This window comes from Ostrea edulis, chromosome 8 (assembly GCF_947568905.1).
Source record: "Ostrea edulis chromosome 8, xbOstEdul1.1, whole genome shotgun sequence".
Taxonomy (NCBI): Eukaryota; Metazoa; Mollusca; class Bivalvia; order Ostreida; family Ostreidae; genus Ostrea; species Ostrea edulis.
Window position 1 is genome coordinate 11677736 of NC_079171.1, and position 14466 is coordinate 11692201.

General features: G+C 35.0%; 1 long non-coding RNA gene across 1 annotated transcript; it reads left to right on the forward strand.

Annotated features, from left to right (window-relative positions):
- Window positions 1-4929: 4929 nt before the first annotated feature.
- LOC130049405 (uncharacterized) lies at window positions 4930-12541 on the forward strand. The gene is made up of 2 exons (XR_008797884.1): window positions 4930-5380; window positions 9779-12541. It is a non-coding gene; the product is annotated as an uncharacterized LOC130049405 (long non-coding RNA).
- The last annotated feature ends 1925 nt before the right edge of the window (window positions 12542-14466 follow it).

The window sequence follows — 14466 nt, forward strand, 5'->3', positions numbered from 1 at the left end:
ATTTTCCTCGTGATTTTATGGCATTTGACACCGACGTTTGACACCCTTACAGTAGAATCTGATGGGGTTTGGTTTAATATGCAAGCTTGAATGTTTAAAACTCATCCATGTGCCGACCTATCCATTGCACGATTAATAAATTGAAGTCGGAAGAAAGTGTTGAGAAAAGTTTAATGTATGAAGACTACACCCCACCCCATTCAACACACACACTCACACATGTACACAATTTGAACTTTTGAAGATCGTACAATTTAAGCACCATTTCTTGGTGTTAATGGGTTTTGTTTTGTTTTGTTTTTTTATTAATTTTAAGCAAGTCAATCTGTAAAATAATTAACCCTTCTAAGTTTCTGATATATTACAAGGTACAAGTAGTGTTTGCACGTGGCTAACAATCTCAATTTTTGTCTTGTTACGTCAGAAAATAGTTGTTCTTTGTAAAACAATAATATCGGGTCCCTACAATCTATGTCTTTAACATTGGCCTGTGTATAAGTTGTATATCCCATATAAATTCAAAGGGTTTTCGTCACAATAGAACAATCGGAGGATCAGCTAATCCGGGTATTTGAAATTATCACTTCCATATGTCTCTCTTAATGACCAAAAATGGCTTTAAAGAAGACCCAATAGAAGCAATTGCCATACCTGTACACTTTCACAGGACAAATATCTACTAGGCCATCTTCTGGATTACACGTATGTGTGTGTGTGTGTGTGTGTGTGTGTGTGTGTGTGTGTGTGTGTGTGTGTGTTTGTAAGCCCTGTCAATTGAACCAGTGAATAAGAAGGCACACGTGTAAATCAACACGGGGTCGGTCAAAGGAACACGAAAATGGTGGTGTTCAGTTGGATTTTTATAAAAATCAGCATAAAATCATTAAATAGTTCATCTACCATCAAAATCCTGAAGTGTTTACTTAACAGGATTTATGAGATGTGTGTAACAGGTGTGTAAAGATTTAGCACTCGTCCATCTTTTTTCCTTGCGAGCATGGCTTACACACTTTCGAAGTGCGCATACTCTGTTTTGAATGACGTAATTTGTGATGTCATCATAATGGAGTTTTCCAGGGAAAGAAGTTGGCCCATCTGAGGTAAGTAAACACGGTTGAAAGAAAATTTTGCATATTAACAATGAGTTTTTTATTAGATAGACTGATTAAATGGTGTTTCATACCGATCGTGTTATGTACAAGCGACAGAGTACCCGAGTTACTGAAAATTCCGATGATGAAAGTGATATATCTAGTACGTGAACTGTTTGGGTTTTTTTCTAAAATTTAATCTTTGCAGTTAATGTACTCTGTATACTAAAAATTCATATTGATTTTGGATAGAATTTCACATTTAAAAACAAATAGATATGCGCCAAGTCCTTAGGAATCAACCCCACCCCCACCCCTCCACACGGGACTTTTTTTTGGATGATTGGACCGTATCCCCCTTTTCATCTGTCTCCCTACTTTGAAGTTTTTTTTCCCAACGCCATGACATAAATAGATAAATAAATAAAATGCAAAAATAAAAACGAAAGATATATATGTATTCGGATTGGCATGTTCCACTTTGTCCGGGTTGAAATCCCCGAGGATGCAAATGTACATTACGCCGCACTGTTTGCAGTACGTACATGGTACAGGTGTACCGCATAGGTATGTAGCTACTAAGACTATAAACCAAACAGAATATCATATGTAAAACGATTACTCTGAATGCATTTGACTTGTTTACAATGTAGCCTGTCGGGGTGTGGTGCATGTCACACGCGTTGTTTACACGTGCACTTTAGGTGGCAGTGGAGGAAATTCAAACCATGTATGGATTATTGTCTCCTGATAACTTTGGCAGTTAACTTTTGATTTCAATCTACTTTTTAAGAATAATATAACCCTCGCTAATCATTGCCAACCTGCATTTCGATCTTGGCAGAATGATCTTCAGCTACAATTCAAAATTAAGGGGTGATGTTGTGTACTGAGTTTTTCTTGATTGTTTACATCTGTGACTGTTTATGTGATGTATCAACTGATCAAGCTGTACAGTGTCATGACATATAGTGGCATAGCTTCCATTTATGTACTTGCGCATCATTTTGTCAAAAGAAGAAAATTCTAAAATGATAATTAAGATTTTTAACATGTATATGAATATACATGTATGTGTATGTTTGATTTTAGTATAATACCTGTAGAGAATATTTCAGTAGTATGAAGTGCCACACATTTAGACGCATGCATGTGGTGTTTAAAGGTCTCATCTGAAAGACCAGCAACTTTCTCTTTTGAATGCTAAATATGATGATGGAGCATTCACCTCACTACCTACATTTTCACCCTAAATAAAGTACAAGCATGGCTCGAAACCATGATTTCTTGATACTCTTACCAGTCTTCACGAAAAACTTTGTAAAGTACAGGCCCTTCGGGCCTCCCAGTATAATAATTGTGCAAGCCCGAACAATATTTTGCAGGCCCAAAATGTTTATTTTCTAATTTGATCTCTTGTTATTTGCTGATTCTACTCTATAGACACATGCACAGTTCTTTTACTGTAGGAAAATACAGGTCAAGATGATCATAGTTAAAGAACAACTGACATTAAAAGGATTATATTATTTTTCAACATATTAATCCAGTATATGCGAAAGTTTTTGGACCACACAGGACATTCGGTCCAGTGTAATCAATTAACACACCGGACCGAACCAAATTTTGTCAGACCGAAAAACCTAATGTAAAAAAGTGAAACACGTGAAAATGCAAAACCAAGTGAATCTTATTTATTATACTAGTTATACTATTCCAGGAATCCTTCCCGTATAATACTTTAGACAGTCCATGCGGTTTTAATCAATTCATTTACGTATTTGGATGTGTGCTATTTTTTTTACTTATAACAAACTCCGCATCAAGATAGTAAAGCTCAAAACCGGACATTGAGACATCTGACATTCAGGTCCGGTGTAAAAAATGATGCATCGGACCTGAGGCACTGCATATCGGTCAGGTCCGACGGTCCGATGTCTTTCGCATAGACTGATTAATCTCGCAGATACATCAGCAGCTCATGTTCAACTCTGTTTTGTATACACCACGTACAAAACATTTTTTAAATGTTAGCCAAGGCCTACCCTCGCAGTGTTCGAAATTGGTTTAAAACTTGGTATAGACCACAGGTCTATGCCAAAATAAGATGACTTAGACCTCATCGAATTGGCATAGACCACAACATTGAAAAAATAATAACACAAATTTAAAACATTTTCATTTACTTCTAATATACTTAGAAAGTGTATTTTCTTTCCATTTCTGTAATATCATCCTTTCCTCATAATGTTTATCAGACGTCGACTGACCATGCAAGGCCCTCTTGGATAACTTTATTGCTTTAAATCTAGAAAATTGGCATAGACAATTTGGTCTATCTCAATTACAGTTGGCATAGACCAGTGCCATTTGACATATATTCGGTCTATGGTTAATTTTGAACACTGCCCTCGGTCCAATGGGGCATGAATTTTCGTTTTTTTCTCCTCGTACGACAGTTTTTTTGGGGGGTTTTTATCGGATGGTTGTGATTGTGAAATATGCTTGGGTGGTTTTGACTTTCCCGGACGAGCCCCCTCCCTATACTTCAGAAAAGGCAGCATGGTTGATAATTTTTCTATGCGAAATTTGACTACTAAGTCATGACATTTAGTCTGAGTCAATCTCACGCTTTATTTGTAATATATACAGAACATATAAGAAAACATTTACAGGCCCATCGGACTCCAGGGTTTAATATTTTAAGAAGCCCGATCCCGATTTTACTGGCCTCGGGCATCAGCCACTGGTTAATGTCGAAGACTGTGTTACCACTGAGCTACCATGACCAATTTTTATACGCCCGTCTTAAGACGGGACGTATTATGGTATGGCGTGTCTGTCCGTCCGTCTGTTAGCTTTTTCGTGTCCGACCCGTAACTTAAATACTACAAGGCCTAGAATCATCAAACTTTGTCTGTAGATACATCTTGCGTAGAAGGTGTGTCGCACATTAAAACCAGGTCACTGTGACTTTTCATTAAGAAGATATGGCCATATATGGCAAAAACTTGTCCGTCTGTTAGCTTTTTCGTGTCCGACTCGTAACTTAAATACTACAAGGCCTAGAATCATCAAACTTTGTCTGTAGATACATCTTGGGTAGAAGGTGTGTCGCACATTAAAACCAGGTCACTGTGACTTTTCATTAAGAAGATATGGCCATATATGGCAAAAACTTGTCCGGCTCATAACTTGAAAACTATTAGACCTAGAATCACCAAAATTGGTCAACTAATGCATCTTAGGTAGAAGGTGTGTCACATGCTACTTTAAGGTCACTGTGACATTTAATTAAGGTGATATAAAAAAAAATGTTTTAATGGGTACTATCTATACTGTTAACAATATGTGACGGTCGTATCATGTGCCATGGCGGTGCACTTTATTTAACATGAATTCATAGCTAAAAAAAAATTATTACTAATTTTTTGGTTAATTCCATAAATATATTATTCCGCTCTCTAGACACAATTCTGGGTTACCCCCCTGCCTTTGGGGGTATAAGCACCTCATTTCTTTCAGAATGGCACAATGTCAGGAGAGCTTTTGTTATTTGTTATACTCTTAATGTTGATGGCATGCATCTATGAACAACAGGATAATTTTTTAGATTATTATTTCTGATATCATATTTGTAAATTGTTTATGAGGGGTTGTTAAAAGTTTGTGGACAAAAGGACGCACTTATTAAAAATTCAGAGTTATCGTATGTGAAAAATATAGGAGATGTGTAACAAGATTGTATATTTGAAGATTTTAATTTTAATTAATTTTTATAAGTATTGATTTCAGATACATGTATGACATTGCATGCTTGGTGGGGTGGGGGGGGGGGGGGGGGGCTACAGTTAGATAATATTCTGGTCAGCACATTCGATAAACTACATGGAATTCATTAAATCACTTCTTTTTCTTTCAGTGGTCTTCAACTTTTAATCTCCAAGAAGGAAATGTAATTAAAAGATGAATAAAGTATCCCTAAGAATACCAGAAGAAAGGCTATGTGTTGAGAAAAACAGCCCTTCCTCAGTACCTCAGAACTAGATGATAGCCCTTAATTGTTACTTTATGCTGAATATGACACAGTATAGAATATCTGATCATGAAGAAGTAACACCATTGATACACTTGCCAACTGCCAAAATTACTTTCTGATAGTATGATGAGATTAGAAGATATGGTGTAGTCATGACACAAACTGCAAATCAAAGAATTGTCTTCCCCAGAGGATGAACAGAGCACGATGGCTTCACATGGATAACATTTCCTTTCGAGTTTTGAAATTAGTAAGTATACAAAATATTTTAGGCCACATAGGGCAAAAAAAAAAAATGTTTGTTTTAGGTCGCCTCTCATTTTTAAAAAAAGGGTTGGTAGGTAGGTTTATTTTTTTTTTTTTTTAATACTTTTTTTTTATAAAAATAAATAAGTGCCTTCGAATCAATGAAAATTTTATGGTTAAAGTTGTAATATAATGTGTTTAACAGATAAAAAATGGGTTCAGAGCACAATGTTTAATTTACAAAATACACAGTATGTGATGGAGTTTTAATATTACAATTATAGATGTCTTGGCATTTCGGGTAATAGTTCGTATATCGATGAATTGAAATCGGAAAATTGAAAAAAATTAATAGGGTCGGTGGATATATTTAGGGTCGGGCAGTCGACCTGAAACAAACACATTTTTTATTTTGGCCTAGTCATAAAATTATTTTTTAGATTTTCATCTTTGTTTGGAAATAAAAATGGGCAGGTGGTTGGAGTTTATTTTTATGCCCCCCTTTGAAAAAGAGGGGGCATATTGTTTTGCACCTGTTGGTCGGTCGGTCGGTCTGTAGACCATGTGTTGTCCGCTCAATATCTTGAGAACCATTCACTTGATGATAATGATATTTCATATGTGGGTTAGCAGGGTTTGACATTTACTTTCTTGAGCACTAGACCAGTCGGGCTACTTCAAATAATATTTACTAGACCTGACCTTACATCCACTAGCCCTGACCAACTTTCCAGAGAAAAGAAACCCTGATGGTTTCTCCATATTTAAGTACTATTCAAATGACAAACGTTAAGTTTAAACTAAAACGTACTTAATTGTCTCAAAAACATCTTTAGTCTCGTCATTCAATTTGGTGCTTTTATTTTCAAACTTCCCAATCTACTCCTTTTTTTTTCTCGGAACATCCTTCCTTGAGGACGAGAAGTCGAGACATTCCCGCACATGTGTCAACAACGAAAACTGACTATTTACGATTTAATTTATTCATTTGATACAGGCAACGAAATTAAGGGGAAATACTCGCTGAATGCGAATTAAAAATTGAATTTGCGAGTAAAAAATCACAAGTGATCGCAACTTTTTGCGAGTGAAAAAACCCCAATCTTTTTCCCGGATTTCCTCGGTTTATTGGCTGTACTTTGAAGTTTACAATAATCTTGTCTTGTGCATAGAAACTCTTTACAGAATGAATATATAAGTATTGAAAAAGTAAACGTGGATCGAATAAATAACTAAGGCCAAGGTCATCTCAGTCGATGGCCTACTTCATACACACTTCGGATGTCTCAGAGACGTCTGATTTAAATAGCAAGCATATTGATCTCGTCCGTGTCTATATAAAACAACACATGACAGTGTGTCACCATTTCACGCGGTGTCCTTCTGTACTCTATAGTCAAACACTTCGAGTTCGCGGGGTTTTCTTTTCAACTAGAATTTTTTTAGATGAAATTTCCAAAAGTTTTGAACATATAGTTTAAATTGGCGCAAACAGTCTTCAAGATTTCAATCCACATGATGCTGTTAATAGGTGGTAGATCTCTGGACAGCGAGTACGCCGCACAAGTGTACCATATGACCCGCACCATGTATGTTGTCTGATAATTCATTGAATTTTAAATGAAAGAATTCGCAATCTTATTTTTATTATTGCACTTTAAAGGAGATTTTAAAAGATTTTCCCAAAATTTTGATAAAGAGACATGCTTGTTTTCTTAAATTCATGTAAAACAGTAATCGATTGAAAAATGCTAGTAAAAGCTCAATTTTGCTAGTTGGAAAATAATCCACTAGCTAAAATTTGCTAGTGGTGAAAAAAGTTAATTTCGATCCCTGTGATAGACACTTTCTTATATTCAATTAAAATAAACTGGGTTTTTTTTCAAATGAAAATAAATTCAGTTTATATATATTTATCCGAAATATAACTTTAAACCCATTAACAAAGAGTAAATGTCGTAAAACATCACTTCCGACAGCGACTATGTATTCGAACTAAAAATAGAGATTTTGTTATCACGCGGTTCAAAATTGCTCGCAAACTCTTTACAGTTATTTTTTAAAGTTAAAAATAAGATATCTTATGGTTTAAAATAAAGTTTCTTGTTTATTTTTTCAACATGACCAGTCGGACTAGTAAATCGACATTTTACCCGACCGGACCTATCATTTAGTAGACTCGGTCGGTCGGACGTGCCTTAGTGTCAAACCCTGGTTAGTTATGAGTAGAAGAGGATCCTTAATGTTTTTCAGGTCCAAAGGTCAAGGGTCAATCTACTCTGGACATAGGAATATAATGTCCGCTCAATATCTTGAGAACCCTTTGCTTGAAAGACATCAAACTTGGCACACTGGTACATCCTAAGGAGTAGATGACCCCTATTGATTTTAAGGTCATATGGTCAAAGGTCAAGGGTCAAACTGGGCATGGGAATATACTGACCATTCAATGTCTAGAGAACCCTTTGCTTGACAGACATCAAACTTGGTACACCAGTACATCTTCAGAAGAAGATGACCCCTATTGATTTTGAGGTCACATGGTCAAAGGTCAAGGGTCAAACTGGACGTAGGAATATACTGTCCGTTCAATATCTTGAGAACCCTTTGCTTGACAGACATCAAACTTGGTACACTAGTACGTCTTCAGGAGAAGATGACCCTTAATGATTTTGAGGTCACATGAGCAAAGGTCAAGGGTCAAACTGGACATAGGAATATACTGTCCGTTCAATATCTTGAGAACCCTTTGCTTGACAGACATCAAACTTGGTACACTGGTACATCTTCAGGAGAAGATGATCCCTATTGATTTTGAGGTCACATGTTTAAAGATCAAGGGTCAACCTGGACATTGGAATATACTGTCTGCTCAATATCTTCAGAACCCTTTGCTTGACAGACATCAAACTTTAAATAGTACGCTGGTGTATATTCAGGAGAAGATGACTCCTATTGATTTTGAGGTCACATGGTCAAAGGTCAAGGGTCAAACTGGACATAGTAATATACTGTCCACTCAATATCTTGATAACCCTTTTACTTGACAGACATCAAACTTAGTACACTGGTACATCTTCAGGAGAGGATGACCCATATTGATTTTGAGGTCAAAAGTCAAAAGTTGAACTGGACATAGTAATATATTGTCTCCTATATTTTAAGAATTATTTGTTTGATTGACACGTACCAAACTTGGTACACTGGTACAGCATAAGGAGTAGATGACCCCTATTGAATTTTAGGTCACATGGTCAATTCACTCTTGACATAGGAAGATATTGTCTGCTCAATATTTTGAATTGATGATAATACTATCAATTAAATGAGGTGTGTGTATAACCCTTTTCAATTTTGCACCATGGGGGGCATATGTGTTTTACAAACATCTCTTGTTTTTTTTTTCAGAATATATATTTCACGTTCATTATTCTCACATGTTGCTGTAGAGTGTAGATTACATCATTTTTTTACATTGTTTTCTTGGGACAGAAAATTTCCATACAGCAATATTATAATTGTTGTTGGGTGATTTTGAAGTACATTTTCATGTAACACTGAAGTTGAACATTCTTTTTCCCTGTTGTCCGTCTGTCTGTAAACTTTCACATTTCTGACTTCTTCTCAAGAACCACTGGGCCAATTTCAACCTAACTTGACAAAAAAGCATCCTTGGTGAAGGGCTTTCAAGTTTGTTCAAATAAAGGGCCACACCCCCTTTCAAAGGGAAGATCTAATTACAAAATTGCAAAAATAGGGTGGGGTCATTTAAAAATCTTCTTCTAAAGAACCACTGGGCCAGATGATGTGAAAGTTACATGAAAGCTTCCGAACAAGTGTAGATTGAAGTTTGTTCAAATCATGACCCCCTGGGGTAGAATAGGGCCACACTAGGTGATCAAAGTTTTACATGTACAAATATATAGGGAAAATCTTCACAAGAAGTAGGAAAATAACAAGGCCAGTAAAATACAAATTTACGTAAAGGCTTCCTGAAATAGTGCAGATTCAAGTTTGTCATAATCATGCCTCCCAGGGAAGGTTGGCCGCCTCACAATAGGAGATCAAAGTTTTACATTCAAATAAGTATAGAGAATTTTCAAGAACCATTAGGCCAGAGCAGTTTACATTTACATGAAAGCTTCCTGACATACAGCTCTGTAGTGCAGATTCAAGTTTGTAAAAATAAAATTTCCAAAAGGTGTCGCTGTGTTTGGTGTAATTTTTGTTCGTTCTGCACAAACTAGCTCATTCAGCTTGACACAGCCTAGGTAATTTACAGCTGATCATTTGATAAACACTTATTTTGTAGAAATAGAAATTATGATTTTTATCTATTTATACATTTATTGCTATTTCTATGAAGACCTTTTACTAATCACTTCTCTAAATATTTTTGCAGATTTGTCAGAATGTTATGCATTGTTATCAACAGAAAAGAACTTCATAGGTAGACCAAAGCTGACATGGGATGAGATCCTAGAACAAGACCTAGAGTTTACAGGATTGGATAGGATCAATCCACTGGGTCGCCAAGTGTGGAAGTACAAACTTCAACCTCGACAGGACAGCCAGGCCTCACCCTTGCAAAAAGATTAATTTGGCCTGGATAGTCAAAATGAGTGATGATGATTGATATCAAGGTCTGACACTGGAAGCTCAGTAAGGGTAGATGCTGGCAATGGAGCTGTTTAGCAATAAAACAAACAAGTTTAACATTAAACATATTTGTATACTTTTTTGGCTCACCTGAGCCAAAGGCTCAAATGAGCTTTTCTGATCACCTTTGCCTGTCGTCTGTCTGTTTATAAACTTTTCACATTTTCATTTTCTTCTCCAGAGTGAACCACTGGGCCAGTTTCAATCAAACTTGGTATGCATCGTCAATAGATAAAGGGTATTCAAGTTTGTTCATATAAAGGGTCATGCACCCTTCAAAAAGGAAATAATCATGGAAATGCAAAAATAGGGTGGGGTCATTTAAAAAACCTTTTCAAGAACCACTGGACCAGGAAAGTTGAATTCACACGAAAGGTTCCTGTTTTGTGCAAATCATGGTCTCTGGGGGTAGGGTGGGGTCACAATAGAGAATCAAAGTTTTGCATTCATATATAGTGCATATTCAAGTTTGTAAAAAGCTCACAGGGGTAGGGTGGGGGTCACAATAGGGGATTTAAGTTTTACATGTGAAATATATACAAGGAAAATCTTTTAAAATCTTCTCCTCAAAAACTAGATGCAGAACCGTAGCTCTTTGAAAAGAGAGCTTCAGATGAACCCCTTATAAAAAAAACTTCAATTTATGGCAGAGAAAAAAAGTGCATGTTTAAGTCCCTTTATCACTGCATTCCTGCATCGCTGTCTCATGAATTTAATATTAAATAATTCCCAACATATTTTCCCACTATACTTGTTTCCAAGCATACTTTCAAATATTTTCTAAACCCACATATAACCCCAAAACAGCTTCAAGTGATTTCAATTTCTTTGTTGATGTAGCCATGTTAAGTAGCCAGTCGATTTGAACCCCAGTTCATTTCCATACTCATACTCATTTTGAAACATAATGTTTGTGTGAACTAATATCCTCACAAATATTTTTAGTGAAATATTTTGGATGAAATCATCCCAGTTGGGTTAAATACTTATTATTCAAATACTGTAGGTTTGAATATTGAACTAATCTCACAGCTTTCTTAAGTTTGGTCCCCATCCCCACCAGTCTGTTTTTACGCTTAACTATTGAAATGGGGTGTAAGGGATCAGACTAGGCTTTTATAGCATTATCAATTTTCAAAAGCTTTAGAAAAATTATACAATTTTAGGTCACTTGAGTAAACTCAGATGACATATTGCTATTGATCTGCATCTGTTGTAGTCCGTCGACATTAACAATTGAACATTTTTAACTAAATTCTATAACTGAAAGATGAAGATACCGCACAGCGATCAATCTACGATTCAAATAACGGAATTCTTTTCAAATTTAGTATGAAGCACACAAATTTACATTAAACCTTCTTGACATAGTGCATATTCAAGTTTGTTAAAATCATTTCCCCGGGAGTTATGGTGTGGTAACAATAGGGGGTCAAAGTTTTATATGCTAGCTGATATAAAGGAAAATTCTTTAAAGATATCTCTTGAACTATTTAAGCTAGGGCTTTCATATCTTGTATATACAATTTTTATGGCAAAACAAATCTGACCTATTCAGTATGTCCTGAACTACATTGTGTTTAAGGTAGATCTTTCATATATATTATATATTATGAATTTCATATGATAAAACCTTTCATCTTGTTGAGGAGCCTCTCACCTCTGGTTGGCGCGGGTTTGAATCCTGCTCGCACCGGTAATTGAGAAAGTTTCCCAGTTTACTCTCGGAAGGTCGGTGGTCTCTTCCCAGGTACATTGTATCTGGGTTCTCTCTTCCACCAATAAAAACTGGGCACCACCAGATAACTGAAAAATTGTTGAGTGTGGCGGAAAACAGTTAAAACAATCAATCATATTATGTTATTTGACCTTGTGACCCTGAACTCTGAGTTTGACATACTTTTAAGAAAGTATAACGTATTAAGTATATCCAGGACTATTTTAGATAGGGCTTTTATGTTTTGTATATTGATTACTTATGGCAAGGTCTTTCATATCATACCAAGACCTACGACTTTTTACCTTGGTCTTATCCAGAACAGCAATATCATGCTAGTCATATCTTTGTCTTATATGATTTCATTTTAGTAATGTTGTGTTCTTTAGAACTAGGTTTGGGTCACATTATTCATGAGAATAAAGATTGATAAAATAGCATTTAAAAATCAAAACAGCAGGGCCAAGATGACTCAGGTGAGCGATGTGGCCCATGGGCCTCTTGTTGATTTTGATATTTCTACCTATATCATTTGTATGAGAAATGGAACTCCTTTTTTTCTTTTACAAATACATGTATTATCATATGGATCCATCTTTGTTGATTATTTAATCAAAGGACATATTCAATGTATTAAATGTAAATTTATGGATATGTCTGTGGTTGAATTACTTATGTATGTATGTATACATTTTTCTCGCACATGCAATTACATATATGATGTATATATATTTACTAATTGTACATGTAATATCCCCTGTTATATAATAAAATATATGACTGAGAATAAAAGACCTGCTGTTTTCATTGCTACCATGAAACATTAAAAGATTAGAATAATTCAAATATCTTAATGAATTCTATAATATATGAATTTGATATTTGTATATGATTGCCTCACTGGTGTTCAATGTGAACTTTGGTTTATTGTTTCAGTTTGCTCGATCTTTATATCAAATTAAAATTTAAGACAAATAAGGAATTATTTCCGAAATTGGTTAATATGGTACATTGTAGTAAAATAATCAAGAGTTTATTCATATGAGATAGCTAAATTTCACATGGATAACCAGTGACTGATTCTTGATTGTCAACATTTTCACCGAACAGTTCAGAAATTACCATGGTACATGTACATACTATTAGGGGATCATAAAATTCCTTAAAGAGTGACAAATTTTTAAATATCACCTTTCAAGGAGAAAAATCCTCTTACGTATATGCATACTATGAAGAGATTAAAAGAGAGGTGGCTAGATCACTTGTATGGTGAGATTCATTTGTGGCAAGAACTGGTATGATGTCTTGAGTCAGAAAGCACTGGAATCCACTAGGAATAGTTTTAGATCTATGGAGCGCCAAAATAACAAACTCAGATATTTGAAGATATCTTTAATTATTTGAAGATATTATTAATTCATTTCATGCACGCAACATTGCAATCAAAGATCTCTTCAAATAATTAATGATATCTTCATTTGAATTGAATTATTGATATCATTATTTATTCCCCTGAATTGATGCACACAATAATTTAATTGTTGCTCTCCTCAAATGAATTATAATTTAATGATACCAACAATAGAATTAATGCATGCTACAATTCAATTGAAGAGAGCAATAATTCATTAATGCTAACATCACTTAATGTGCGCAATAAATGGATTATTGCTCTCTTCTATTGAATTAATGATATCATTAATTAAATTGATGCGTGCAATAATTATGTTAGTGAGAGTAATTATCTAATTGAGATATAATCCTTAATTAATTCGACATATCCACAACTGAATGAATGATTTCTTTAATTGAATTGTTGCTCTCTTTTTAAAAACAAAACAACGATGTGCGCATTAATTACTTATGAAATAGCCTTGTATATATAATTAAAAAGATCTATTGAATTAAAAGAGATAATCAAGTCATTCATACAGAGCTCTAAATTAATTTTTGCAAGCAATATTTCCACCACATGGATATTATTGGACTTCAATTATTTGAGCTTATGTAAAACATTAAGATTTTAAAAATCATCCTGGTGAATTTGTATTACAAAAGTCATGAGAGGACACGTCCAGTTTTTGAACAAAAACAGAAAGTAATATATTCCCTTGAATTTGGTCATCCCTGTCCTCAGTGTGTTTCAGACGTGTTTAGTGGGTGGGGGTGGGGGTGGGGGGGGGGGGTCCAACACGTTTAGCGGATATTTAGTTGTTGGCATGTGGCGGGAGCGAAACCAGGAATTATCCAAGGGAAGGACGTAATGAGTGCCTAAAGCACGAAATCTCTAAACAAAAATATCTAAGATGAAGGAAAATCGTGATTTTGGGGGGTTTTCTATTACAATTTTGTCCTCATATTTCAAAGTGAGATGATAGTCAAAATTGACATAATTTCCATGTACATATCATAAACATGTAGATATTTTTGTAACAGTATATGAAGGAATCTGGAGCAAATCCTGATTCTGAAGTTATATAAACTGGTGTTATACACCGGATTTTCAAACAATTTATGGTTTTTGCAACGTTTGATTAAAGTTTTCTGTAAGGCCACATCTATGTAGTTACATTTACACAGAATGTTCATGAAAATGTTACCTTTTGAAGTGGAATTAAGATATCGCGTAACATTTTTTTTTTTACAAAGATATCTAATTTTTATCTATATCAAAAGTCAACAAAAAACTTAAAAGTAATACAAAAAATGTATAT